This window comes from Pinus tabuliformis, chromosome 1_1 (genome assembly GCF_031772625.1).
Source record: "Pinus tabuliformis cultivar Carrire ecotype Pingquan chromosome 1_1, CPIR1, whole genome shotgun sequence".
NCBI classification, from domain to species: Eukaryota; Viridiplantae; Streptophyta; class Pinopsida; order Pinales; family Pinaceae; genus Pinus; species Pinus tabuliformis.
The window spans coordinates 30,524,029-30,530,244 of NC_142297.1; the positions used below are offsets into that span (position 1 = coordinate 30,524,029).

The window sequence follows — 6,216 nt, forward strand, 5'->3', positions numbered from 1 at the left end:
AGTGGGAGGTATCCATGGAAGAAGAGATGGACTCCTTAATGCATAACCAGACTTGGGATTTAGTCAGGTTTCCTGTAGGAAAAACTACATTGAAGAATAAATGGGTTTACAGGCTGAAGGAAGAAGATGGAGGAAAACAGAGGTATAAAGCTACACTTGTGGTGAAGGGGTTTGCACAGAAGAAAGGTATTGATTTTTATGAAATATTTTCTCCTGTTGTTAAAATGACTTCAATCAAAACCATTTTAAGTCTTGTAGCAGCTGAAGATTTGCATCTTGAGCAATTAGATGTAAAGACAGCCTTTCTCCATGGGGATTTGGAGGAAGAGATATATATGCAGCAGCCACAAGGATATGAGGTGAAAGGGAAGGAGAAACTAGTGTGCAGGTTGAAGAAGAGCTTGTATGGCTTAAAACAGGCTCCAAGGCAGTGGTATCTAAAATTTGACAAGTTTATGTCTGAACAAGGTTATACTAGATGTCACTCTGATCATTGTGTTTATTTGAAAAAGCAAAATGATGGCAGCTATATTATATTGTTATTGTATGTAGATGACATGCTTGTTGCAGGATCTAACATGCAGGAAATAAATGTGCTCAAGAGAAAATTGGCAAATTCATTTGCAATGAAGGATTTGGGAGCTACAAAACAAATCCTTGGTGTGAGAATAACTAGAGACAGGAAAAATCGTAAATTAACATTGTCTCAGAATGAGTACATACAAAAGGTGTTGAAAAGATTTAACATGCACAATGCAAAACCAGTTAGTACACCTTTTGCTAGCCATTTCAAACTTAGCAAGGAAATGTGCCCAAAGACCCAAGAAGACATGGATTATATGTCTAAAGTTCCATATGCATCAGCAGTTGGAAGCTTAATGTATGCAATGGTCTGCACAAGGCCTAATATTGCACATGCAGTGGGAGTTGTAAGCAGGTACATGAACAATCCAGGAAAGGAACATTGGATGGCAATGAAATGGATTCTCATATATTTGAAAGGTACCACAAATAAAGCATTATGATTTGGTGGTTCAAACATCTCCCTACAAGGATATGTTGATGCAGATATGGCAGGTGACAGAGATAACAGGAGGAGCACTATAAGATATGTATTTACTGTTGGAGGAACAGCTGTCAGTTGGGTTTCAAAAATCAAAAGTGTTGTTGCACTTTCAACAACAGAAGTAGAGTATGTTGCTGCTACAGAGGCTAGTAAAGAAATGATTTGGTTACAAAGGTTTATGGGTGAATTGGGTAAGGAGCATGATATGGGCACGTTGTACAGTGATAGTCAAAGTGCCATTCATCTTGCAAAGAACTAAGCATTTCATTCTAGGACTAAACACATACAGCTCAAGTACCACTTCATACGATCAGTGTTGGAAGATGGAAAGTTGAAGCTGGAAAAGATACACACTAGCCAGAATCCTGCAGATATGCTAACAAAAGTTGTAACCAGGGAGAAACTGAAAATATGCTCAGTTTCAATTGGTCTTCAAGGATGACGATGAAGATGAGAAACAGCCAGGTCCAAAGAGGAGTCATTGTCCACCAAATGAAGCAGCGGTGGAGTTTCTACAATCATTCTCCAAGTGGGAGATTGTTGTGTGTGGAGCATGATTGTTTAGAGATCTTTGTTTCAGCCAGATGTATACCCCAGGAAGTTTGTAAACCCCTCTACACGGGAGGGTGCGTGGGGGACTTGTCCCCCCCGCGGGGGTCCGGGGGGGCAATCCACCCCCGGCTGGGGGGTTCGGGGGCCAGCGGGGGCTCGGGGGCAACGCCCCCGAAGCTAAAAACAAATGTAAAATTGCCTTGTAAAAGTATAGTAATTTCTAGTCAATCTGAGCCATTCATTAGGCGAATTATCTGACGGTAGAACTTATGTTTAGTTTAGGGTTTTTTTCCCTAGAAGGCAACCCCCTCTCTTTGTATGAGGGTACTGTATTTGAGATGTGTATTCTGTGAGCGAGAAACAGAGAGGTGAGACTGTGAGAGAAAACAGAGGATATTACAGTGGATTTGTTGTAGGTTGTGTCTCTTCATTTTGCTGGATAATAGAAAGGAAGGACTGGTTTTTTGGGGTGGACGTAGCCCAAACTGGGTGAACCACGTATATCTGTGTCTCTCTTGTTTTGTGCGTTCTCTGTGTTTATATTTCTGCAATATTTTATGTGTCCCACTGCTCCGTAATATATAATTTTCTAACAAAATCATATTATGAGCATGTTGCTTTCATTGATAACTGCTCCTACACAGTTGAAACACATAGTTAAGCATGATAATAGTGCTTATGCTCCAAATGAATTGTATTTCTACAACCTTTATTTACTTACCCTTTTACCTACTCTAACATTTTTTCTTCACTTTGGTGGGTGCATTTAAGCTAACAAACCCTTTTCTTTCCTTTTCTTTTATAAAACAAACTATCTACTTCTAACCTTATATATTCTGAGGGCTCATATTGAACTAATGAGCTCCTTTTATTTTCTCTAATTATCTAATGATCTGCCAAGATTAAACTGTTTGGTCAGATTTTATTTTCTAACTATAAACATAAAATTCAAAGTATGAAGTAGTCAAGTTTAAGCAGTTTGACTATCATGGGTTGTGGTATGTATGACAAGCTGCACACAACCTTTATTCAAGACAGTAAAGTAAAAAGTAGTGGCACTTCGATTTGCACACTTTCATGAGCTGTTTATGTTTGGGGTTCATATTTTTTTCAATTTTTGTTTTTTGTATTTTTTTGTATTTTCTTATTCTTCTTGTCCTTTGATATTTCTTTTAGGACGCACCCTCTTTACATTTTTTAATTTTAATATGGAAAACATTTGCAGAAAGAAAAGGTATGTATAATATTATAAGAGTTAACCTCAACCAATTCAAAATTATGAATCCTATCACTATAGGGCTCTAATAGTGGCTCCACATGGGGATGGCATTTTTGGGTAAAATGTCAAGAACTATGAAGATCAGTAGCCTTTGAATTTTGACTGTAGTTACCTTGTGAACTATGGTTCCGTGATTCTTGCTTTATTGATGCTTATGACAATAAATACTTCAAAGCTCAGGGCCTTCTCTCTGGGCTTCAACTTCAAAGGATTACCATCCAATCCAATCTACACTCTGCAATGTTATGTACGATGATGCAAATTAAAATGAACTATTTTGAATCAATGCAAAGTTGGAAATAATTAATTCCTCCTTGTCTATGGTTGTATTTTTCTATTTGAGGAGTTTGTTCCTACATAATAGGAATAAGCTAGAATATAGTTTCTCCTAATTTAGTGTGTGGTTGAGAGAATCTCTCAACCACACTACTGTACGTCTAAGATAGCATTCCTATCTTGAGACTATTGATTGTATAAATATGTGTGTAATTCCCTTATTCAAATGAATAGAATATATTATTGAGTGTCTCTAATTTTATCTTGGTATTAGAGTCTGTGAGGGCCTGGCCCCTCGTGGGCTTGGCCTCTCCTGGGCTGAGAGAAAATAAAAAAAGTGTATTGCTTTATTTTATTTTATTTTAAGTTTGTCCATCCATTGAAGGTGGAGGTTACAGGTATTGATTCCGTTTGGAAATCATGAAGAAGAGGCCACTGCTCACACCTGTGTGGTAAGCTGTTGCCGATGTCTGCTAGCAGCATTTTCTTTTTCTCTTCGCTTCTGTGGGATTGAGCCAGAGTGGAGTCGTTGCTGCATGTGAAGAGGAGGCCGTAGGAAGTGGAGGAGGTTGTAATTTTATATGAACTAGCATATGCGCTAGTGTGAAACAATGTAAACCAGGTGGAGTGCCCCCGCAGCCACAACAAGAAGGTGGGGCTCGACCGCCTTTGCGAGGTCGTGTGCGGTAATTTTCTCAACATACCCTTTGCAGACAACAGTTTCGACGCTGTCTATTCCATCGAGGCCCAATCTCTGCCGGAGGTAGATTAAGGCTGCGTATGCCTGGAAGATGCGTGAAAAACGCTGACTGCATTTTGTTGAGCAAGGAGAAGACCGACGGAGGCTGCAGTCGCGCAGTTTGTCCATCATCCATGCGCATGGCATATCTGTTGCGCAACCTATGGAGGAGTTGCAGAGACTGAAATGGATCACCTGAAGAGGAGCTGTGAAACGTTGCCGTGGATCTGGTGACCTACAACCGTGGTGTGTCTGCCAGTCGGGAGAGAGATCTGATTAGGAGGCAGCATATCGGTTGAGCTCGAATCGTGGTCGCATAGTAGCCGTCGAGTAGCTGTGAGGCCCGAAGACCGCAGATGGATGGCTGAATCATTGTTGTTCATCAACACTTGTGCAACTGTTGAGGACAAGAACCACTGTAATATTTGGATCTGGAGCAGAAAGGTCGAGAGTGCCTGCTCAGGAGTGTGCCTACTCAGGAGTGGGTTGGTGGATCGTTTGAGTATGCCTGGAGACTGCTGGAGACCGAGCGAAGGAGTGGATTAAATCTGCCTGTGGTGAAGCAGCGAGAGCATCGATGGATCCGAATCAGTGGTGTGGCGGACCAGTGGTTTTTTGGATAATTAATTTAGATTATATGGATAACTTTGTGAGGCCTGAACCATCGTCAAGCTATTTGTTCGTGATAAAAGGAGAATTGTGGAGGATATGTCCTTTTGAGAGAGGATGACCTAATTTGAAAGAAGTTATTCGACTGCAAAGGAAAGAATGGGGGAAACCTCTGATCTAGAGGAGGCAATAAGAAGAAACTCAGAAGTGCCAACGTTTCCTACCCTGCGGAAGATTTCCTTAATACCCCTTGTGTTCCTGATATATTATGAGGTGTCGGGAGGGCCTTTCCGTGTTGAGGATTCAGGGAAAGTCGGGGGTCCTCTGTTAGCGCTGTTGGGATTCATTGTTTTCCCCATCATATGGAGTATTCCTGAGGCCCTTCTGTGCCATGGGATTGATATCAATCCCAAAATTGGACCGCTACCAAGCTGTGGTGTGGAGGTCGAGCCAGAGGCCGACCTGTGTGAGTTTCAATCCACGAGATCGAAGCACGGAAAGTGGAGTAGATTAAATACTCCTCGTTGGTTGAGGAGTATTTACAGTTGGTTGAGGTGGAAGAGTTTCCATCATTGTGAGATCATCAGATCATCACGTGTGTAGATCAGTAGTTTCGAACAATAGTGGAAAGAAAACCGGAGACTTCCCTGGAGGCAGAGACATGCCGCCAGGAGACGGAAGAACGCAACAGTATAGCAAAGCGACTGGAATCTGTGAACACAATGTTTTCATTTTTTTGGTGGATTGTTGGATTTTATTGGCTAATTGTTGGTGGGAAATCTCTTTCAGAGGATGCTCCACGGCTTTACTGGCTCTGTATCGTGTTTCTGGCATTTGATGTGTGCTTTGTTGCATTTTGTGCTGCGGTGGCATGTATGATTGGCATTACTGTCTGCTGTTGTTTACCTTGCATTATAGCCATTCTATATGCTGTGGCTAACCAAGATGGTGCATCTGAAACAGAAATTAGCCTTCTTCCTAAGTTTCGGTTCTGTCGAATTGGCCCATCTGAGAAAAACAATGGTGAAAAATCTACATCCTACGGAGGAATTATGACTTCGATAGGTGGAGAATCTACATCTGAATGAGCTCTTAGTCCAGAGGATGCAGAGTGCTATATTTGTATTTTTGCATATGAAGATGGAGCGGAATTGTATGAACTTCCTTGCAACTACCATTTCCATTGCGGATGCATTGCAAAGTGGCTGCGAATCAATGCCACTTGTCCTCTTTGCAAATACAATGTTGTCAAGAATGGCAATAATGGCAGTGAGGAGGTGTAATTTATATGGTGCTTGCTGATAATGGCAGAGAAAGCCTGGGCGGAGGATTTCTTTCACTTGGCAAGGTGCTATGGAGGCCATCAGTTTGAAATGAGGGCCAGTTAGCATGGTGATGGACAAGCCATAATAGTTGCGTTCGAATTTCTTTGGTAATACGGTGCCACTGCAACAGTAAAATGTGGTAATTATAAATGTTTTGAAATTATAATCATTAAGCTTAGCTAACTCAATGGAGTGATTTTGTTAGAATTAGCTACTCTAACAAATCATGTAGGTAAATCCAAGACAATTAAATCAGAAAGATGATGCAAATGTGGTGGGTAACAAGGTTGAATTGCACCAAATATTAATTTTGTGCAACAGTGATATCAAAGGAGCAATGACAATGTTTATGGTGGACAACAAAGTAGAT

The 6,216-nt window shown here is 41.0% G+C and overlaps 1 pseudogene; it reads left to right on the forward strand.

Moving 5' to 3' along the window:
• Nucleotides 1–4,680: 4,680 nt before the first annotated feature.
• LOC149211451 (E3 ubiquitin-protein ligase At4g11680 pseudogene) lies at nt 4,681–5,818 on the forward strand (annotated as a pseudogene).
• Nucleotides 5,819–6,216: the final 398 nt, after the last annotated feature.